We start from the raw sequence: 24582 nt of genomic DNA, 5'->3' as shown, positions 1-24582 counted from the left end.
TCGGTGGAAGTGGATGGACTAACGGACACGGTGACAAGTAACAGCTTCCTAAGACAAAAGTGAGGATTTCTCACAAGCTATTTTAAACAATAGAGAAAATCTTGTGTATTGCTATGGCTCAACATTTTCAAAAGCATACGCTGACAATGAAAAGTAATTTATTTTATACATCATTTAAAGTTTTTAAAAATATCATAAACCCTAAACATGCTTAAGACCACGGAACCATAAAATAAAAGGCAAAAACGTCATCTTAATCCCCTTAATATCTTGGCATATTCCTCCGCCTCCCCTCCTTTCTGTTGTTAGTTTGTAACAGTTGCTGCCATACCCTTTTTTTTTTTTTTTTTTTTTTTTTAAGGAAGATAATTTGTGTGAAGAATGAGACTGACTTAATAGGTTGCATTTCTGAAATGGTCTAAAGGAGAGAAGAGGAGCCACATTTGTACTCTTTGTCCGGTCCTGTTGAGTGAGGTAGGGGAAGATTCCTTTGATGGGGATGAGAGACTCTCAGTGTAGACAACTTTCGGACCAGTTGTTAAATATGTGTATGTGTGGAGTTCAACATGTCTCCCAGAGTTGTGGACGGCAGCTTCTTTCGTTGACCGGGACTTCAATGGTTGCTAAAAGCTGCGTGTCAGTAGCAACTAATGGGAAGACGCCATTTGCTAAGCCGGAACTGATTAAAATCTGAGAGTTGAGCCCATTCCCAGTCAGCAAGAGCTTGCCAAGAGCACACAGTTCCTGCTTCTGGTGTCTACTCTGAAGAGCACAGAGTGGACGTCTGTCTGCCATTCCATTGGCAGTAGGACCTCTGCAACTGCCGGTGAGCAAAGCGGGGGAGCAACGAGTCAGTAGACAGGCAAGAGTGCTAACTGGAGAGGTCAGCAGTGAGTCCGGCTCCATGGCCTACTCTCGCCAAGATGAGGCGCGGACCCAGTCGGCCTCCGTTGTCTTCCGCTCTCCTCAGGTGCAACGCGGATCCCTCCGCCGCAGCGTGCATTCCCGATAGCGCTGCGCCCGGCTTTCCGGCAATACCCGGATGGAAGGGTAATGGCCGCCATCAGGGACTCGCAGGCAATGGGGACCACGACAGGTATTCTCCGTGAGCGGGACCGCCCGGACTGGTTAGGATGCCGGAACTTCTAGATGGCCAGCCAGAAGGCAAAGGGCGAATTTGTGGGGACTCTCGGGTATCCCCAACGGGCTCAGGGATCCGCCTCTTGTGATAGGAAGCGCCTGTTAAAATAGTCCCGGGCATTCAGCGCTTCCGCCTAACTTGCTGCAAAGTTTTTCTGGAGAAGTCAGTCTTTTTACCCAGCGCTTTTGCAGGCTGCTAGAGCTGGCATATTCGCCTTGTAACTGGGGGTTCTTTTAAGTCTGGGCTTTTGGAACTCCCCACTTTTCCACATCCTAGAGACTGGGCGGGAGCGCGGCACGGTGTGCCTCCGCGCGCCCGAGGGGGCAGCGGAACCCCGGAGGAAGGGGCGGATCGGGCTCGGTGTTTGGGGCGAAGCGGGGCGCGCGGCGCTCGAAGCACCACTCGGCGGCTTCCGCGGCTGGTGGAGACTGCATGGGCACCCTCGGGCCGCACCCCTTGAGCTGTAGGTTCGCTGGCCCGACTCGACGGCATCCCTGTTATGGTCCCAGTCTATGGTCATTGGGGGCTGTTTCTTGCAGAGGTGCTAAGCTCCCTGGCACGCGCACCCTCCTCGCCCTCGCCAGGGCTGGGCAAAGGTGCTCTTACCTGCAGACCCCAACCACACCCAATGGCAGATGAATTTCTGTGTAACTGGCTTTTGCACTTGTAGGGTCCATTTTGAAACTGTTCTTAACATGGTGTCCTCTTTGTCAAGTGGGTAGTCTCTGACTAGATGCCTTTGGTAATTGAAAGTATATGGGGGTGACTGTACATAAGGTAAAATGTTTTAGGTCTTAAGTAGACCAGTGAAACAGTTGTAACTTTAAAGTTCCGAAAACAAGAGTTAAGGCTCAGTTTTCTTTTTTAGGTTTAAAATTTGGTCTTTTAGTGTTTGTGAGCCATTTTAGTGAAACATGGTTGAGCATGTTATCAAAAGTCTAAAAAACCTTAGGAAAATGAAATAAGTCAATGTTTAAGGGATTCATAAGAATGTTGAACTTTGTATGATTGTCTTAGTCATGAACCGTGAAGACAACAAACACATCAGGGTAGAAAATTAATTTGAGAGTCTGTGCATATTAGGCATAGTCTACAGATACTGTTTGAATTTGCTTTTTCTGAAGCAAGAGGTTTAATTTGTAGTCTAAAGTTAGTATCTTCAGGTTGAATAGATAGCAACCATTTTAATTGACTCATTGAAATTCCCTGTCGTTCTCAGAGTTTAACTGCAGATCTATGGAAATGGATTCATTTTCTTTCAGCAATTTTTTTTCCCCCTGAAATTTATAGACATCGTGTTGCATTAATATTTTCAGGGCGTTGGCATTTCATGGGGGAAGGTAAACATAGTAGAACACATAGATTTTTGCTAAAATTGTAATTACCAATTCGAAACATTTTATATCTGGTTTTATGAAAAGATAAAAGGACAGTGACCACAATGAATATCTACTAGTTGAACGTTTAAGTGCTTCAGATTTTTACTATGGCATACTTCATATCCTATCCTGTCTGGTAATAGTATACTGTGATACCCAAAGTTTTTCTATTTTGAAATATTATGAAGGGAAATATTTTACCTTAAATCTCTAATTTGACTTAAAAATACACCTTACAATGCCCTTTTAACCTATTTTTGTTGTTATTTTTCTGTTGCAGTTTGGAATTGTTCTCATTGGAGTATTGTGTGCTTTAAGGCACTTAATACAACTTTTATTTATTTATTTAAATTATATGAGACTTGAATTTTGCCTGGATTCCTTCAGGTGCTCTAGTAAAAGATTGTTGACAAAACACTATAATCAGAAGAAAAGGACTGTTACAAAATGTTGAAATTTTACTTATTATCTGATTCAGGTCTGTAGGCATTGAATGGGATATTGACTTCACATGGTGAGCAGTTTTCATAGGACATTATACCAGAAGTGAGAATTGTTAAGAGATAATGTGGTAGTGGGATAACAGAGTTATTATCAGGTACAAATAATAGTTCTCGTTTTGTGATGTTGGGCAAGACTAATTTTCCCTATTTTATAATAAATAAAGATATTGAATAGATTAATTCTACACTTTGAGTTGTAACTTCTGTAAATGTATGATGTTATCACTGGTTATCAATGATAATATAATATGCATACATATAGAGGGGTGGTTTTTCAAAATTATCCTATAGTGAATGTGAAGTGAAACTGAATTAAGTACAGTAAAGTTTTACTAACAGTTCTTGTAGTCAAAATTTTAAAATCTTGCATTTCATTTGCAGATATCAACTCCTCCTTTGATCATTGTTGCTGATTATGACATTGTCCAAGCATTAAATTGTGTGCCTTTTATTCCTTCAAGAAAGAGGTATTGTAAAGACTGAAGTACCTGGAGTGTTTAGTCTGTTATATAGTAAGTTTGTATGTTTTAATACTGGATTAAACTAAAATAGTTACTTAAATATCATTTTTATAAGTTGTAAGTTATACTTTTATTTTTGACCTTAATAAAATAAAATATTTATACATGGGTTTTCCTTTTAATGGAAATCAAAAGGTAATTTTTGGTTTTATATATTACAAACATTTTGCTTAAAGCTCTAAAGATGAATTTTAGCTTTGTTATCTTTATGAATGTAGAGGTAGCATTAGGAGCATCTGAATAATGAACATTGGAGATAAAAATGGTAGAAACTTGTTTCATAGTGGTATAAATGAACAGAAGAGTGACTGTTTTGGTCTAGTAAGTGCTAAGTAGTACACGTAAGAAAAATTAGGTAATATGTATTTACATTATGATTAATGGAATCTACATTATGAGTCAGGAAAGGGATTTGGGAATCACTATAGATTTATTACTGGTTTCCTGGAGACAGTCGTCTGAATATCCTGTTGTGGACAAAAGAAAAGGCAAAAAATCTGCTAATAAATCCAGGGAAAGCTGGGAAATGTACTGGAAAATATTATACCATTGTATATTTATTTACTCCTGACACACAGATGTCCCTGTTTGTGTTTAATAGGTCCTAGCATCTTTGAAATCCAAGAATTCTTGGGTAAATTCCTCTCACCAAATGTATTACATACATACATTAGTATAGTCCTAAATAAGGAAAAAGATTATGTACGTAATTGCTGAAGAGCTGAAGCAAACTGTACCACCCTACATTATAATTTTAGTAGTCATAACCATGTTCTCCCTTGATCTTCACCAGCAGATGGTTTTCTTTTCAGGGTCACTTTTCACAAAGGCATACATTTTTAATTTTGTCAAAAAATTATGACAACTATTTTGAGTAGAGAGCAACAAAGTTGGAATTGGGATACCAGGTTATCACTTATGTTATTTACTTGAATAGCTTCTTCCTCTATAACTTTTGTTTGACCTCTTGCTAGGAGATTTACATGGGTACTGTGTTATTCCTAAGTAGAGAAACTGATGCTGAATACTAAGAGTTTTTATATTATGTTTGATCTACATTATTCAGAAAAAGTAATAAAAGTCCTTGGAATGAAAGCCTCGGATGTAGTGAAGTAAATAAGAGACTTATCTGATGACTTAGCAAATGATTTGGATTATTGCGTTTTGAAAAATTATGGGCAAAGTTTGACTAGAAATTTGTTGTAATTGGTTTGGCTGTGTGAGAAAGTGTCAGAATATTAAAATGAAAGTGCTTAGGATAAATACTTGGGCCTGGTAATACATGCTTGTAATTCTAGCTACTTAGGAAACTGAAGCAGGAGGATCACAAGATGGAAAAGAAAAATAAAAGGGGCTGGGTATGTAACTCAGTGGGCCCCTGGACTAATCGCCAATATCCCCCCCCCAAAAAAAAAAAAAAAAAGCTTAAAGAGGATTAAATGGGCTTCCCAGGGGTCTCATTTCAAGAAGTAGTAATAGCTAAAACCAAGTATTGACTTTGTAAAAAGTTAAGTAACTCCAAAATACAGTGAAGGCATCACTAGTTCCTATTTGAAGTTGGGTTGTAGGTTTTGACTGGTGGAAGACAAACACATTTTTGTCCATTCAATATCACACCATTTGAGGAAACAACCTTCACTATTCTGAGTGGTTGATGAGTGTCAGTCAGTATTATAACTCATTCCTCTTAAAACAGTGATGGTCTCTTACTCAAGCAGAACCTATTAAAATTCTTTGAAATTGATGTATGAATGCTATGAGAAAGAAGCTCCCTTTTCTTTGAGGTTATTAACTTGGGAGGGAGTTGGTGACATTCTTTCCCATGTGTATGAGAATCCCATCTGTAGAGGGATAATGTGAAGCCATTAGAGGTAAGATATGGATGGAGTGATAGAGTGCCAATTTCGGCCTTAGAGCATGTATATGGTACCTGTGTTTTTCTTTTGATTCTGTGAGCTGCCTGTCCTCAGTCCCTTGGGCTAAAATTCTGTGTATAATTGATTTGAATGGGATTGCAGCAGAAAGTGTTCTTATGAAGATTTTACGACTCTTGTAAATTTAAGGAGCATGCTTCACATGGTCATTCATATCCTCCACATATTTGCTCCTTTCCTTCACCTTATAAAAGATGCTTTTCACTTATTACTTATTCATCATTCATGCATACATTCAGTTCTTCCTTTGTTCAACTTACAAACATTTATTGTCTATTACATGTAAGTATGTGCAGCTCCCTGAATGGTTAAGGATTATATGCACAAGGCTGAGTGGATGGTGGACTTTATGTAATGTAGCACATTTTAAAAACATATTTAGTTTAAACAGACCAACAAGCATGTGTTGAGAATAATCAGTGCTATGTTTATTTTAATAAGAATTAGAGGAGTTCTTCAAATTCTAGCATTCAAAGTGCTTTTAGTTAAGGAATTTGAATTCACATATGGGGAACAACACAAAACAGATAAATGACTGCACAATTGCATTTTAAGTTCAGTTAGGAAGGAAATTAATGAGGATTGGCCCATGGAGGGAGAATTTTTTAAGGAGTTATAACTGTCTATGGGTTTTGACTGGTAAGTGGAGTTTTGATAGGCATAGAGAAAAATTAAAGAAACAGTGGGGGGACAAGAAAAGAATGGAGGAACTTTGGATGGTGTTGAGGAAAATGGGGTGTGGGAAGGAAAGATAGTAGTCTGAGACAGACATTATTACCCTATGTACATGTATGATTACATGAATGGTGTGAATCTACATTGTGTACAAACATAGAAATGAAAAGTTGTACCCCATTTGTGTATAATGAATCAAAACACAGTCTGTAAAAATAAAAATAAAAAGGGGGAAAAAAGAAACAGTGGAGTTGGAAATGATTATGGGCTGATTCAAGATGAAGTGGAGATTGCTTTGTAACATTGTTTTTGGGGAGTGAGAAGGTGGTAGCAAATAAGATTGACTTTTTAGGTAAATCCATATATGTGGCATTTGGAAAGCCAACCAGAAATTTCATTTCTTTCTACTTAGATAGAGATTTCTTTGAGAAAATCTTTTTATTTCTTTTAAGATAATGCCATTTTGGGATGCTGAAATATAAAGTGAATGTAACAAAATGGCGTAAAATTATTCATTGTGGAAAAAACTTTGTTATGTTTATCTAACTTGAATTTAAAAAAAAATAGTAATTAACTTGGAATGCTATTGTATGTTTCATATATATATTTTTTTACCTCACCTTTTTTGAGAGGTTTTTCAGTATAAACAGGTAAAACCATACCCTCTTTAGAATACAACCAGTTCAAAACTAATATATTTATAGATATAAAAACATTTTAAAAGAGACAAAGAACAAAATAGAAGTAATAATACCTGATTGCTTTTATATTTTTGAGGTTGATACTAGGAACAATATAGAGGTTAAGGTGTCACTTTGTCATTCAGTGCTCTTTGTTTTAGGCCCTTGCCTACCTTTTTCCCTCATCACCAGTTATCTGACCTTCAACTGGGAGAGTATCAGTTTGAGTATTCCATTATACCATGGTTGGCAAACTTACTGTAACAGACCAGATAGTAAGTTTTAGGCCATATGGCTTCTGTCACAGCTATCAGCTACCATTATAACCTGAATGCAGTCACAGTATGTAAATAAATGCATGTGGCTGTGTTCCAGTGAAAAGTTGCAAAATAGACTACAGTCCAGATTTGGTTCACAGATTGTAATTTGTTAGCCTCCATGGTAGACTTAATCACTACATTTCACTAGCTCTCAGTCATGTGTGCCTACCTGCTAACATCTCTGTCCGCACCTCTAGTTACTACAGGGGATTCTGTGCTCTTTTCTAAGTTTACTTGCAACTTATTCACTAGATTCTATCCCTTCTGACCTGTTGAAAGGCATTGCTACTCTATTTCTTTCCTTACCTTTACAGTTTTTCTATTTTACTAGATCATTTTAATATTCCTTTACAATCTTTCTATTTTACTAGATCATTTTAATAAGCATTTGATCATACTACAATTTCTCCTACCTATAAAAAGCAAGAAACAAAACAAAACAAAAACCCTATTTCAACTTCTCTACCTCTTGATCATTCATGGTAGAACTCCTTGAACAAGTTAACTATACTACAGTTCTACTTCTGTTCCCATTTTCTCTTAAATTCATGCTAATCAGCCTGTCTCCATTGTTAATTTCACTGAAACTTTTCCAGTCAGTGTCACCAGTGACCTTGACATTAAAACCAGTGGTCAGTTCTTAGTCATCCTCTTACTTGACAGAATTATTCCCTTATTCTGGGAACATTTTCTTCATTTTGCTTTCAGAATACTACATTCTGATTACCTTTAGTCTCACTGTTTCTTTTCCATTTTGTTTGATGGTCCTTTCTCCTCTTATTCCTCTGTGTTGTTGTATCTTGAGGCTCAGACTTTGAACTTCTTGTATTTACTTATGTTTATTTCATCCTGTTTCAAATATGTAAATTCTTACATATATCTATCCTTGACTCTTAAAATTTTATCTTGCACATCCAGTTACCCATTCCACATTTCCAGTTGGATGTCAGATAGACATCTCAAATTTTACATGACTAACACTGACCTTTTGATATAATTCCCTGCTACTTTCATAGTCCTTTTTTTTTCTTAGTAATGAGCAACTCAGTTCTTCAGTTGCCGAGGTCATAATTTTTAGTTATCTTTTCAGAAAGTATGTCAGCTAATCTTATAGGCCATGTTTTTCAAAATATATTCAGAATCTTACCGTGCATTATTGTCTCCATCACGACACCATCTTCTGTTACCTAGATAGTTGTAGTGTATTAACCTTCAAACTGGTCCCTTGCTTCTACTCTTAGAGCCTTCCCAAATGCTTTGTTCTTAACATAACAGCCAAAGTGTGATCTTTTTAAAAAAGTAATTTGGTTCATGTAACTTCTCTGCTTCACTAGCTTTCCATATCATGCAGAGTAAAACCAAAGTCCTTACAGCATCATCCATCAAGCCCCAAGTCCTTTTTTTTTTTTTTTTTTGACAGTACTAGTGATTGAATCCAGTGCCTCGTGCATGCTAGGCAAACATTCTACCACTAAACCACATCCCCACCTGTTTTTAAAATTTTGATTTTGAGGCAAGTTCTTACTAAGTTACCTAGACTGACCTCAAAACTTGTGATTCTCCTGCCTTAGCCTCCTGAGTAGCTAGGATTACAGGCATGCACCACCATGCCTGGCTCCCATGTTACTTTCTTTGACCTTATCTCCTGCTGCTGTGCCTTTCACACTTTCATTCAGTCTGCTGATGTTCTTGGCATTTCCCAAATAAGCTAAACATGGTGCACACTTTAGGCTGGTAGGGTGTGGCTGGAGTGGGTGGGTCCCTGGGGCATGCCTTTGGGGTATATATTTTATCCTTATTGAGCAGAGCTCAATAAGATTTTGGCTCTAGGAGGCTGTGGTTGTGGCTCAGTGATAGAGCACTTGCCTAGTAATGTGTGAGGCACTGGGTTTATTTTATTCCTCAGCACCACAGAAAAAATAAATAAATAAAGCTATTGTCTCCATCTACAACTAAAAACATTTTTAAAAAGATTTTGATTCCAATTAGACTTTTTTTTTTTTTTTTTTTGGGTGCTGGGAAAGCCTCCATATCACTCTCCCAACTCCTAATAAGGCCTTTTTAAGTGAGGTCTCCCTGACTTCATATTTAAAATTGAACTCTTTGGTTCTGCCTTTTCTTTCCTGCTTAATTTTTTTCGTAGGGAAATCAGTGTCACCTTTGAATATACTATATACAACTTAGTTACTTTATCATCTAAATAACTAGAGTGTTAGCTCCCTGAGGGGAGGGATTTTTGTTTCCTCCATTCACTGTTGTATTCCCAGTGCTTAGAACAAAGACTGGTACCTACTGGGTGCTACCTATAAGCCCAGCACAATCCCACATGCTAGTGTTACAGCAAAGAAAATGTTAGATATGGTCCTTATGGTTATGCAGTGTATATCGCAGTGATAAAGACAAAAATAAATTGACAAATAAATATTGCCAGAGATTAAAGTGTTAAGAAAAAGGAATACAGAGGGGTAAAATAATACTTTTTTTCTTTTTGAGAATGGGATGACTTAGATGAGGAAGGCCTTTTTAAGGTGGTGACATTTTAACTGAAACCTAAAAGATGAGAGGGCTTTCTCCGTTTGAAGGATGAGAAAAAGAACATTTCAGGCAAGTGGCAAAAGCCTGGATAGGAAGCTAGGAAAGGAATATTTGAGGAGCCGAGGGTTGTGGTGCCTTGCTGCAGTATTGTTATGGTTTAGCTGTGAGGTATTCCCCAAAAGCTCATGTGTGAGACAATGGAAGGTTTAGAGGTTAAATGTGTGGGTTTTGAAAACCTTAACCCAATCAGTGAATTAATTCCCCATAGGAGTTAACTGGGCGGTAACTTTAGGCTGGTAGGGTGTGGCTGGAGCGGGTGGGTCCCTGGGGCATGCCTTTGGGGTATATATTTTATCCTTATTGAGCAGAGCTCTCTGCTTTCTGGTGCCATTTTCCCAGATGCTTTCCTCCACCACACACTTCTGTCATGATGCTCTGCCCTTAGAAATTGAGTGGGCCATCTGTGGACTAAGACCTCTGAAGCCATGAGCCCCGAAAATTAACTTTTCCTCCTCTGATTATTCTTTTCAGGACTTTTTTGTTACAGCAGTGAAAAAGCTAACTAAAACAAGTGTATTTAGATGGAAAAAGTGATCTGAGATGAAGTTGAAGAGAGGTCCAGGATGAGTCTTGTTCTGGCCAGGCTTTTGTAAAGAAATTAAGTTGTATTTTATGTGCCTCGGTGCTATAGACTGGAAGTCTACGTCTCTCTTTGCACCCCTAAATTCATATGCTGAAATATTAATCCCCAGTGTGTTGGTAATAGGATGTAGGACTTTTAGAATGTGATGAGGTCATGAAAGCAGAGTGTTCATGCATAGGATAAGAGTTTGTATTAGAGACCTCAGAGAGCACCCTCACCCCTTTCACCATGTGAGGATGCAGTGAGAGGATGGCTGTCTGAATGAACTAGGAAGTGAGTCATTGTTAAGTGAGATATCAGATAACTGGTGCCTCCATCTTGGACTTCCCAGCCTCTAGAGTTGTGAGAAGTAAATTTAAGCCAATTATTCTGTAGTATTTTATTATAGCAGCCCAAATGGATAAGACACTGGGAAGCCCCTAAGGATTTTTTAGCAGAAGAGCATTGTGATCTTTATTGAGATTACTTTTGTTCCTCTGTAGGGAATGGATTTAGAAGACGATGGTAGGCAAGAGGGAAGCATGGGTGCCAGGTAGGAAGACTTGTTTTAATTCAGGTTCGACACAGTAATAGCCTGGGCTCAGATGATGACAGTGGATATGAGGAGAGGTATTTTGAAGACAGAATTGATCAGCTTGCTTGTGGATTAATGGGAAGTAAGGGAAGGGGGGATTGAGTAATTGGATTTTGGTGTCATATACTAAGGGAATTCTGGGGAGTGAAAATTTTAACCATTGGAGACAAGTATTTATAGACAGAAAAATCAAATAGTTTCTATCATTTGAGGAAGTTGAGGGGAGTGGATTATATGATGATACATGTTCTCCAAATCAAATAGCAATTCGTCTTTTTTTTTTTTTTTGCGATGCTGGGGATCGAACCCAGGGCCTTGTGCTTGTAAGTCAAGCACTCTACCGACTGAGCTATCTCCCCAGCCCTCAATTCATCTTTTGATTTTCTTCTCTTCCCTTATATATTCCAGAATTGTAAGTAAAATCTGCCTATTCTATATCACTGCCACAGCAAGATGACAAATGAAAGGAATGAAGGATGAAAATAATCTTTCTTCTTCCCATAATGGATTTAGTAGTCTTTATTTCACTTTGGACTACTTACTTCAGACCTTTCTCCCAAATCCTACATATTAAAAATGAGATTGCTGATTATGTATGTAAGTATTTTAAATCAAACATCAGATTGTTGCAGGAAGAAAGGTTATATATTCTTTGAAGTTTGCTATAAAGAGATTTAATCTGAAATCACAGAAAGTCAGATATTTAAATTAAAAATCAGTGGGTAAATTAAGAATGTGTTAGGTACCTGTGTACCCAATCTTGGTTGTTGAGAAGGTTGAAAAAATATAAAATAGTACCATAAAAAGGCTCTTATGTTTGCATTCTACTGTCATGTATAACTAATTATAACAAATTTTAAAAAATATAAGAAGGCTCTGTTTTAAGAAGTTTATAAATAATCTCTTAAATTTAAAAAGTGAAATGGCATAACAACGTAACACAATTTGTATGCCAAGGCACATGCTTGTAATCTCAGCTACTTGCAAGACTGAAGCAGAATTACAAGTTCAAAACCAGCCTTGGCAACTTAATGAGACCCTGTCTCAAAATATAAAATTATAAGAAAAGGGCTGTAGCTGTAGCTCTGTGTAGGTGTTTGCCTAGCATTCTCGAGGCCCTGGGTTCAATCCCAAGTACTACCAAAAAAAAAAAAAAAAAAGATCCAAACAAACAAATAAAACAGAACCAGATGGTGGTAAAGTGATGAGAAGTGACTACCCTTTTTGTGGATATTTAAAGAAGGGAGAGATTTAGTGTGTATTGCATAAGTTTCATGTCCCTATAGGAGAGAATTTGAAAATTCAACTGTTAATGAATTTATTTAGAGGAAGGGGAATGACATGCCTGGTGAAAGGAACAATATGAACAAAGGTGAATAAAAGTATGTGTGGGTATCTTTTATATTAGGCAGTTATGAATCATAGTTTCACAGCATAAGAAATGTTTTCCCTGAATCAGGAACAATATCTATGTATTTTAATATTTAATTTTAAACTTGTTCATGCCATCCCACCTTAGTGGTATGTGGCTCATATGTGCACTATACTTAATTACATTTGCATACTTAAGCCTACATTTCTATTTTCTGTGCTTATTAGGCAACATTGATTGGAAGGGAGCTGGCTTTGGTTATGTATGTCCATTCTACAAAACTTTTTTTCTCATTTAAAATATAACAGGCATTAGTTCCTCTGGTGAATTTTTTAAAAACTTGAAACAGCTACAAAAAAACATAACAAAAAAACCTCAAAGTATTTTTTTCCAAGTCATGAAAAGATAATAGTTATTTCAAGAGCACTTATATAGGTTCTGCTTTGAAAGTAATAGTCTTAGGGGCTGTTTTGTTTTGCTTTGCTTTGCTTTGTTCTGTTTTCTAGATTCTTCTTAGGCAGAACCTTGTATATTTCAGCAAAATTTTCCTGCCACGTGCAGGAAAATCTCCAGTCATATATGAGTGTTTCATACTTATTTATCTCTGCAGAAAAAAAAGTGGGTGATTCAAGGAATGCAGTAGTTACAAAAAAAAGTCATGACTGTTTTCCTGTCTATGTAATGTGACAAGTTACTTGCTGAGTCACAAATATGGCTCAGCTAAAATCAGAGTTGTTCAGTTCTTTGTGTTTAAGCAACTAGAATGTAGTAAGTAGCACATAGATTTTCCTTTTTTAGGCTCTGTAGTATGTCTTTGCTTTTTATTTTGTTGTAAAGAGTAAACAACTCTCCAGAAGTGGTATAGTTTGATTCACTCAGATTATCCTTGGCATTTGCCTTGGGGGTTTCTTTGTACCCAATGTCTGATTCCTGGCCTTTGTTAACATTGCCACTTCCCTGGTTCCTCACTTTTGATTTTAATTGTTACTCTAGTCTTCTAGTTTTCTCACTCTGTTTTTACTCTTTGGTCAATTTATCTTGCCTTGAGGTGCCATTCTAAGAATATTTCTGAAATACTGCTTTTGTAATTTCTCCGTCCTCATAAACTAACAATGGCTTTTAGTTACCTTTCATATCAAGTTCACATCTGTCCTCTGTAGTCTTTCTTACTTAATTACCCCATTATACATTCTCTCTTTGATCTAGACCCTTCAGCTCCTTGAGAGAAAAATGGTTTTCTTCCACCATTTCTTTCTGTTTTCCAGGTTTAGATAGCCTTTGCTTCCTTCTTAAATGTTTTAAGTCCTATGTCTCTTCAAAGGACCTTCACAAAACCTTTATTTTTATTAAATAAACAGCATTATCAATTTTTCATCCTAAGTAATAGAAACCAAAGTGAACTACTAGTTCAAGCTGAAAGGAGGAGTTACTTTAAAGATACAGGATTCCTAGAATTCAAGGGCAGGAGCATATGGGCAGACCTCAGGGTGCCTAAGAGAGCCAGTGATTCTCTCTCTATTGATTTGGTTTGTTTCTTGTGTGGTACACCATGCTGTCATTCCTTTTAAACATTAACCTGTTATCAGTAGTTTGGAGAATGTGTTTCTATAGATTTGTTTATGTATAACAAATATACAGTCATTGGATCTTTCCCTTGACAAAAATGACATAGAAATGACATAGAAATGAGGATCTTTCCTCCTAATTTAAAAATGTATTGCATGCCTTAATCTGCAACTTCCTTTATTTTAAAAATTAAAAATATTATTCACAATAAATATCTTTCCAAGTCAGTTCAAAGCATACATATTCTTTCCCTCTTCCTTCCCCCTAATTCCCATCCTCTATTTCTTTTCTTCACTGGCCAATAGTGGGCATTAGAAATATATAACGTGTTGGGGCTGGAATGTGACTCACTCGCCTCCCATTTGTGAGGGCCTGAGTTTAATCCCCAGCACCACAAAAAACAAAAACATGTAATATAACATCTGTAACAATCAGTTGGCAGGATTTTTCTTATTTTAATTTGTTTTGGATTCTATGGATGTTACTCTGTTTTCACTTAGATTCCTCTGTGACTTTATGTTCTTTGCCCATTTTATAATGAGCTTTTATTATTGTGAGACACATTTGTATACTGATGCATAAAATATACACATGGCTCAGATAACAAAACAAATAACCTGTATACTAACTGTTGTAAGTAATCGATATGTTCTCTTTGGTTCTGTCCTCCCAACCAATATGAAATTGCTATTCTGACACTTGGTATTTTTGTATTAACTCCAAATTCTTTTAGTTTTGAAAATTCGGTTAACAAGCCTAAATCTAGCACTAGGTATGCAGTGAAAATTAACAGTGCTATTAGATGAAGGCTCCCAGGGATGCCAAGGTGAACCAAGGCACTGTGCCATAGTCTAACTTTAGCTTTTGTGGTAGTTTACTTTGGAACCCTTTTGGAGAAGTTGGTGTGTAAAGGCAAAAGACCTAGTAGGAACCTTAGGGCTCATCATAATCAGAATGTGGTGAGTCTTGGACCAGATATTGGATATCTGGTAGAATGAGTAGTGTGGTCTGAAATTGGTTTTTTTGAGATCACCATGACCTCAGTGGATCTGAATATAGGAACATGAAAAGGAGAACAGAACAACTGTTCATGTCAACACAAGTCCAATACAGATGCGATCTGGGCCTGGCTCACTTGGGAGTTCTGTGATGAAGTTGAAAAGATGGTGTGAAGTTCTTAGTGATGAGTGTTCACGGTGTTTTGTCTTTGGAGTGCCTGCTGCAGTGTGATCTGGTGCCCAGTTGTTATCCTGGGATTTCCCTTCACTGTCATCTTGGGGGTATTACTTCTCTACTACATTTTATCTCCTGTTAACTGTTTTCATGTCTTTTCTGGTTTATTTTCTGATTTGGGTGGAATGTATCTTCTAGGAACTTCTTAAGGAAGGCTATCTGACTATCTGGTAAATTTTGAGGTTTTTTTTTCATGTCTTCATTTTATCCTTACACTTGATCAATAGCTTGGCAGAGTACAGAATGCTCGGTTGAAAGTTTTACCTCAAGATTTGAAGGTATTGCCCTTTGTTTTTGTCTTTCTGTTGTTGCTGAAATGTCTAAAGCCTTCTGATTTCTGATCCTTTGTTATATGACTTTTTTTTCTCTGTGGAAATATTTGAGATATTCTTTTTGCCTTCATCATTCTGAATCTTTTGCAGTGATATACCTTTGTTCATATGAGGTGCCTTGCTGTGCATATAGTAGACATTTTTATCCTGGAAACTGATTTTTTACAGTTCAGTACTGTAAAAAATTATTGATGGTTGTGTTCCTCTTTTAAGATGGTTGTGCTTTCTCCATTCCTGTTAAGTCAATGTTAGATGTCAGTGTTAGATCTGAATTGCTTCTCTTCCTTGTTTCTCCTATTTTTATCCTATATTTTTCTCCACTTTCTGAGAGGTTATCTCACCTTGACTTTCCACACATTCTACTTCCCCTCTTTCCTTTCCTGCCCTTCTTGTACTGGGGATTAAATCCAAGGGCATTCTACTTCTTGAGTTACATCCTCAGTCCTTTTCTAAAAAAAATTTTTTAAGTGTTGTGACAAAGTCTCCCTGAGTTGCCTAGGCAAGCCCCAAGCTTATAATCCTCCTGCTTCAACTTCCTCAGGACCAGTGATTACAGGTGTCTGTCACTGTGCTTAGTTTTTTTCTATTATCATTGTTATTGTTATTATTATTATTAAGACAGGGTCTTGCTGTGTTGCCTGTGTTGCCCAGGCTGTCCTTGAACTCGTGGTTCTGCTTCAGACTGCTGAGTAGCTGGGCCTACAGGCATGTGCCATTGCTCCTGGTGTTTATTATGTTTATTTAGAGTTCATTTTTGTTCTCTTAATATTCCTTTGTTTTGTAACATTCTGTTCTTATTTCTTATCAATGAGTTTTAGAAAATGTTTTGTCTTAATGCATAATCTTCAGTTTAACAGTCACTCTTTTCCATTGATTTGGTCTGGATTATGAACTAATTTTAGAGGATGGCCTCAAATGGCTTTACTGTTTGATTGAAATTTGACTTTGCTGAAGTATTTGCTTAAAATTTTTTTTTCCACAAAGAGTACATATGTCATATATTCTCTGAATCCGTTTATCTAAAATTGTTTCTTCCTAACATGAGAATTTTCCTGGATGTAGAATTAATTCTTGGGTTAATCCTTTTCCCTCAAAAAACTATGTTATATCATAGTCTTCTGGCATTTACAATTGTGATTAATATTGGTGTCTGATTAAAGTTGGTGTTGCTCATGAAAAATTGATTACCATTTCAGGTAACTACATCACCACATTTTGGGTAGCATTTAATTTTTATCCTTTAAAAGAATTTTACAAGGATAAATTGTAGATATTGAGTTTCATATTCTCCTTACTGTTAATCCTATTTGGTATTTGGGGAGCCTTTGATTTTGGAAATTCAATTCTTTCTGGTTTTAAAAACATATTTTTTTTCTTGTTTTCAAAATCATTATTTCTTTCCCATCTACTTTGTTCTCTCTGACATGACAGTATGCTCTTTTTTTTTTTCCAATGTGTTATCTCAAGTCTAGATGCCAATTCTAGTATTTCCCACTTTTCCATCGACAGCCATAGTCTAAAAATAGTAAATAGACAATTCAAGAAATAAACATGCATAAGTTTTTCATAAAGTGATGGACACTTTCTCTGCCCTTCCTAGAACAGTAATCATCCTTTTGTCTAGCCTGTCCGTGCCATATGTGCCACCTGCCCCTTCATCACTTAGTAGCTCTTTTCATATTAGATTCGTCTTCATGGTATCAGTGCTTTGTTCAGGTAACCCATATGTACTAGCTATGTCAAAATGACTGCATCATCCACCTCACTTCTTCTTGTCTTGCAGCACACAAGAGGGGGAGTTACACTATAAGAATCTGAGGCCACATTCACATAATTTTATTATGGTCTATTATAATTGTTCTATTGTATTATTGTTGCTGTCAGTCTCTTGTTATACCTAATTCATTGATTAGATTTTATCCTAAGTATGTAATGATGGGGGAAAAAACAGTGTATATGAGTTTTGGTTCCACTGGGAAACTTGGAATATATCCTCCCCAAAATAAGGGGGGACTACTCTATTTTTTTATTTACTTTTATTTGTTTTTTAACTTTAGTTGTAGTTAATATTTTTCACTTCTGGATGGTAGAAAGGGGGAGAGGTTTCTCTTGAGTATTCAGATTATATGAGGCAGAAGGATGACTTGAGGCCAGGAGTTTAAGGCCAGTCTGGGAAACAAAGGCAGAGCTCAGGTCAAAAAAAAAAAAAAAAAAAATGTAGTTGTTGGTTGGTTCAGCATTTGTTTTACTCTTCTCTCACTAGACCATTTTTAAAAAACATCTTATAATATACTTATGGAATGTTTTTCTAGTTCCTAACCATTTTGTAGTATTCTCTTTTTATTATAGTATTTGATTATTTCAATGAGTACTTGGGAAAAGGTGGAATTCAAATGGCTTAATTTGCCATCTTGATGCAGGAAACTCCCCAGATTATTTTAACACTTATAGAAATTTTCTTATTTTAAGACTTGAGGTGTTGGACAGGTCTCATGACCTGTAGTTTTAAGTAGCACATTTAAAATCAGTAATCCTTGTTGGTGGGGTAGAGATTGAACTGTAAACAAAAAGAGCATTAACCAAATAGGTTGGAAGATTAAAGTTATGATAAAATTTCTCATTACTTTTTGTACTTCACCTGAATGTAGTACATTTTTTAACCACAGGTGGCAACCCTAGCGTAAATTGCTATCAAGTATTCTCTTGCTTCCACATGCTTACCGGTTGAATGTATTTGAAGACAAAATAGATTCTCTAGACAAATTTGAAATTTGAGGGTAGATTGCAAACCTGAAACTACCTAAAAGTACAACTTCCCTCATATGGTATTTTATATGTTATAAATTAAATATAAAAATATTGACATTTAACATTAATTATATAACAATTATCAGACTGAAGACTAACTGGATTTCTTTCTTTTCTCAGTATTGTTTTGCAATTTTTGTTTCTTTTGTCTGGCAAAAATGTTCCTAATGAAGTTTTTTAAGCTCTTGTATTTGAACCTGAAGTTAGTGAAAACCTATATGAAGACTCAAGAGTAGTATAGAAGGTGGCAAAGGTGAAACAGGACATAAGCAGTATCTGCTAGGCATCTAAAGCATTTTGATACTCAGAAACAAAATAAAGATTTTTTTCATAATGTAGTTTTAATTTCCAAGTGAGCTGTAATTAAGGAAGGAAGAAGTCAAATTATCTGCTGTATTTTTAAATCTATTTTATTTCATAAACATTTTGACTCCTGAGTTACACAGTAGAGTCATTTGAGAGATTGAAACAGTTCAGTTTTCTCTTCAGAATTTCCTCCCCCAACTCTTGCCCTCGTCACTGAAGGAAAATCAGGAAGGGGATTTAGTAATTCTGTTTTTTAAAAAAATAATGTAATTCTTACATAAAATAACCTCAGTAAAGTAGTGAATTAAAACTCAACTCTTCCATTGCAGAGACTTCTCTTATTGGTAATGAGTGACTGGTCCATTCTACTAGAAAGAAAAGTACACTGCTTTGCTCATCATTTTGGAACTTTCCTTAAGTCCCTTCTTGGTGAGGGGATAGTGTCAAATGGCTTTCTCAGTCTTCTATCCCAGCTTCCTAACAGTTCCAGTTAATTTGGGTAGCTCTTTGTTTATTTCCTCCCATTCCCTCCACATCCTTCATCTTGTATTACTTTTTCTTTATAATATTGAAGAATTATAATAAACATTCCATTTCAGGTTCACTGTTTCAAAGATGGCCTCATTAAAGAGAGAGTTATGATCAGTAGCTTAGTTTCCTCTCTTTAAAGGGCTTGTTGAATTTCATAGTGACTTTTTTGAGTACAACTTTCCCTGTAGGGATCATCACTGAACATTTTGTTTTCTTGTTAAGATAATGCAACAAAATATTTGATAGAGTATTTGCTTATATGATTCTGTAATTTGTCCTATTCTGAGTTTTTAAATAAAATTTTTAATCTAGAGAGATTTAAATCCAGAATCTTATTCAATATACAAGGAACAGATAATCCTACATCCAGCTATGACAACATGTGTAATTGTAAAGCACATTGTCTTTGTGTCAGAGAGAGACATAAAAAATAGATAAGGGCTATGCAATAGATAGGGAAATTAATAAGCCTTTCAAGTAGCTCTTGAGTTATATTTTCAGTGTGGATTTTTAATTTTGTTGAAAATGTTAGGAGTTTTTAGGACTGCAGAAGTGCATATGGGGATGAAAACAAATGTAAATCTATCCTTCAGAAATACTTAATATGCATTGCCAGTCACTGTGGGGCATAATCCCAACACCTGGGGAGGCTGAGGCAGGAGGATCACAAGTTTGAGGCCAGCTTCAGCAACTTAGCGAAACCTTGTCTCAAAGTACAAAGGACTCAGGATGTAGCTCAGTGGTAAAGCACCCCAGTACCACAATAAACAAACAGATTTATGTACATGATATTTTATGTGCAAGGACTGATCAAGGACTGAAACTGTATCACTCTTCGTAATAGCAAAACATTGGAAAAGATTTTGTCCCACCAGTGAGTATATGGTTAAATAAACCAGAATACATCTGTTCTGTGAAATACTCTGCAATCATTAAAAAGGGTATTTCCAGGCCCTGGAAGGAAGTCTGTGATGTAAAAGTGAAAAAAGTAAAGTTGCAAAAGTTTATGGATAGTATTCTATTTACATAGGAATAAATCGAGAAAACCCCATATATATGTATAACTTTTATCTTTATTCATCCATCTACCATTAGGTAGTAACGCTCTGATTTTGTTCCAGGGAACTATCCAGTCTCTATTCTCTAATATCAGTTCATGTTATTGGATGGTGTTTACATGCTTCAGGCTCCAGTGAAGGGCCTGTAAATCAGGACTGATCGTTCATAAAAATTTATCTCACTATAGGGATTTACGCTTAAGAAAATTTGAGTCAAAACTTACGTTCTACTTTTGAGGGAGTAACATGCTCTTTTCTTATTCTTGTACCTAGAAGGGTGTTAGCTTTGAACTCCTTCCAGCAGTGATGTTGGCATCACCCTGAGCCCAGAAATGAAGCCGCGAGGAGGAGGAGGAGGTACCAGAGGCAGATTACATTGTTTGTGCATCTAGGGAAGCCTCCTCTCAGCCTAGTGTATTAGACATCTCCAGTATTTGTAATTCTGTTTTGCTTAGATCAGACTGAGTTGGATTTTTGGACATCTGTAACTGAGAGCACTAACTCTTGTGCATACAGGTATATGTTATAAATACATAGAAAATGGTCTGGGATTTTACCCATCAAAATGTTAACAGTGCTTCATGGGAGAAGAATTGAATTGAGGGAGAGGATACCAAGGGTCCTTTCTTCTTTTCGCCCTAAATCTGTATTATTTTGATTTTTTTACATGTATCTAAAAATGAGCAGAAACAAAAATTGGTTAAAAACCTAATAATAGAATACTACATTCTAGAGAGAGCCAGGTATAAATTACTGGTTTTCTCCACTCTTCTCTGCCTTCATTATTTTGAATTATAAAATGTACTACAATGCTACTTTTAAAAATACTTATAAACATAGTACTGAAGGTATTTTTTAGTGTCTTCCTTTCTTGCATGAACCCTTTCCTCTGGTCATACTAGTGTACTCATTATCCTCTGGATACCTGAGTCACATTGTTATCAACTTTTCTCACAAGTGGTTATTCAAAGAAAGCTGTGGGTAGTATCTATTTAAATTCAAAATTATGCCAACTGTGTTTTCTAAAATAATAAAAGGAATACATAGTCTAGCAGGGGAATTTGTGCTGTTTCTAGTATGACAGGAAACATGGAAAATGTAGTTTAGACCCTAAAATATTAGGCTTTTTAAAATATTTGGATGGTTTTTATGGAAAGTCTAAGGAATGTTTAAAGATGATACCAACCCATAAAATCGAGGTTTGTGATGTACACATGTAGACACAAATGTTAAATAATCTTCCTAATTTAAAAACATTTGTCATTGTCAGAGAAATGAGAATGCTAAGTGAACTTTCTAGATCACTTTTTTTGGGGGGAGGGATACTGGAAAATGAACCCAGGGGTACTTTTCCACTGAGCTATATCCCCAGTCTTTTTTATTTTTGAGACAGGGTCTCATTAAGTTGCTAGTCTCAAACTTATGATCCTCCTGGCCTCAGCCTCAGCCTCCTGGGTGGCTAGGATTATAGGTGTGTGTCGTTGTACTCAGCAGCTCACATTTGATGAAATTTTTCAATATGCTAAAATGCATTAAGTAATTTCATACCTTCTTAAATAGGGTATTCTTAGTATGATAGGACTCTTTCTTGACATGTTTTGGGGCCGTTATGATGTTATAAGTAGTTGTTCTGTTTTGCAGAATGCCCTCAGAAGTTATTGGCACACACATAACTGTTTTGTTCTTAGTCTAGGTTACTCTGACTAGGTATGCTTTTAAGATTGTGTGCCTTACCCCCTTTTTATTGGGGTGGAAATCACATAACATAAAATAGCCTTTTTTTTCTTTTTTTTTGTGGCGCTGGGGATTGAACCCAGGTCCTTGTGCATGCTAGGCAGGCACTTTACCAACTGAGCTACATCCCTAGCCCTTAAAATTGCCATTTTAAAGTGGATACAGTAGTTATACTTACTACATTTATCTTCTGTACACCCATCACCTTCATCAAAATATTTTGATCATCCCCAAAGGATACTCCATACCCATCAAGCAGTCAGTTCCATTTCCCGTGTTTCTTTCAGCTCCTGGCAACAATGAACCTGCTTTCCATCTCTGTGGTTTTAACTGTTCTGGATAGTTCATATGAATGGAATCTTCTTTTCCTCTTCAGAAATATTTTTGCTCTCTCTGCTAAGGAACTCTTAATCTTCTTCATTTGCTAAGGATTATGAAACCAACACAATTTTATTTAAATTGTTTGGAATAAGTCAAATCTCTTGAGAATGTGCAGAACTTGCCTAAGAGGAGAGCTCATGTACTTTGATGAATGGACTTTGTGGCATCTCTTTTGGCTAATGCACATCCTGCTTAATATTTTCTGTTCCTTGTTTGTGTACTGGAAGGGTTGCTGGATAGTCAGCACTGAATAAGCAATGTATTAATGCATATGTCCTCTCTCCTTTAGATTGAAAACTGCTGTAGAGCAGGGACCATGTTTTTTAAGCTTTCCATAGTACCCATCAAAATACTTGATATTCATTAGGTATTTATTAGTTTTTATTAGATTTTTTTTGGGGGGGGGGGTAACCAGGAATTGAACTCAGGGGCACTCAGCCACAGAGCCACATCCCCAGCCCTATTTTGTATTTTATTTAGAGACAGGGTTTCACTGAGTTGCTTAGCACCTCACTTTTGCTGAGGCTGGCATTGAACTTTCAATCATCCTACCTCAGCTTCCCGAGCAGCTGGGATTATAGGTGTGTGCCACAACACCCAGCAGATTTGGGTTGTTTTAAAAGCCTGTTTTTACACTGGCTGTCAGACTTTGGGAAATGTTACTTTTATAAGAAAAAATTTAATTGTACAGATATTTTGAAATGGAATTGATAGTATTTAGAAGTATGAAAATCTAGTTTTTTGACACGTAGAAATATATTTTTGGACATGCAATATGACTACAAAAAATAGTTTTTTTTTTTTCTAACGAAACCCGTGATAGTCCTCTCTTGATTATATGTAGCAATAAGTAATACCTTATATGTAGTAATACCACACCGTGGATTTTGGAAAATGGAGAACAACCTTAATTATAAAGTTTCATATGTTTGAACCTTACCCTAAGATTCTGGTATGGTGAAGGTTCCATGGGTGGTTATGATTCTTGTCATTGTTGACAAATTGCTCTATAGGGAATATTCTCATTTCATGTGGAGTGCCCACTAGGTACCATTGAACTTTTATCTATCCCTTTATTATTTTTTTGTACTTTTGAAGAACAGGTTTTTACATTTAGTGGTACAGTGAAAATTTAAAGTAAAAATTTTAACATTTTACTGTACAAGGCATGGCATATTACTAACTAGTACCCTTCTGATACATACCATCAGTTTAGCATATACATTAATGTGCTTTTTAGATGTGGCCTATAATAGATTTGAGAAATATTATAAGGATATCTTAATCTAGAAAGTAATTTTATTTTTATTTTTTATCATATTCCCTCAGTAAAGGATTTCTGTGGGCTGGGGTTATAGCTCAGTGGTAAACACTGCCTAGCATGCATGAGGCACTGGCTTTGATCCTCAGCACCACCTAAAAATGAATAAATAAAATAAAGGTATTGTGTCCATCTACAACTAAAATTAAAAAGAAAAAAGGATTTCTGTAATAGTGAAGTTCCTAGGTATTTAGATTAATTACAATTTAACATGTCCTTTTGGACATTAGGAGTGGCGCTTAATATGATTTACACTTTATTTTATTTAGCTTATTCAGTTTTATCTAATATTCACTTATGTATTTAAGAACATAAAAATAAGAAATGTAAGTTTTCTAAAATACAGTTTGATAATGTTTACTACTGAAACTTTAGTACTCAAATTCCAATCTCAGCAATATAATGATTACCATACCTGGTAATCACATATAGAAAGTAATGGTTCTTAACAATTTGTTAACAATTTTTATGTGTGTTTTCCTTTTTTTTTTTTTTCCTTCTTCTTTCTTTCTTTGGCACTGGGGATCGAACCTAGCCCCTTGCACATGCTAGGTAATCGCTAACTGCATCCCTTTTTATTTTGAGATAGAGTCTCACTAAGTTGTCCAGGTTGGCCTTGAATTTAGTGATCCTCCTGCCTCAGCTTCCTGAGTAGCTGGGTTTACAAACATATGCCACCACAACCTGGATATGTGTATTTTGTCATTTAATTTTCACAACAACTTTGTGAAAGAGGAAGGGGAAATACTAATTTCCCCCCATTTTACCGAAGAAACGAAAACACAAATTCAAACTGCAACCCGACCAGTAGGTACTTTAATTTATACAGATGGATAAATAATGGTTATGTTCTAACCTGCCAGAGGCTTTCATTACTTCCATCTGCCTGAGTACCAGGGACCAAAAAAAAATCCCAAATAACCCAAATGGTAGGAAACCAGGCAGGTTTAGATAGACTTCAAGAACAAGGGAAATGTGTTGTTTCTTTCAATTTTTCCTATTTATTATTTTTTACCAGTTAGTAATGATAACTTT

General features: G+C 36.3%; 1 protein-coding gene across 6 annotated transcripts in view; it reads left to right on the top strand.

Annotated features, from left to right (window-relative positions):
- Window positions 1-960: 960 nt before the first annotated feature.
- Window positions 961-24582, top strand: part of ZNF518A (zinc finger protein 518A) — a 36075-nt gene continuing 12453 nt past the window's right edge. For 2 of the 6 annotated variants that reach the window (XM_079136049.1, XM_079136045.1), the window contains exons 1-2: window positions 961-1096; window positions 3405-3490. The gene's annotated coding sequence lies outside the window, so the exon portion shown is untranslated. The other 4 variants (XM_079136047.1, XM_079136044.1, XM_079136048.1 and 1 more) reach the window with 3 other exon arrangements.

This window comes from Sciurus vulgaris (assembly GCF_902686455.1).
Source record: "Sciurus vulgaris genome assembly, chromosome: 4".
In the NCBI taxonomy this organism is placed as follows: domain Eukaryota; kingdom Metazoa; phylum Chordata; class Mammalia; order Rodentia; family Sciuridae; genus Sciurus; species Sciurus vulgaris.
The sequence above is the reverse complement of the archived record's forward strand: the minus strand, read 5'-3'. Positions and strand labels throughout refer to the sequence as shown.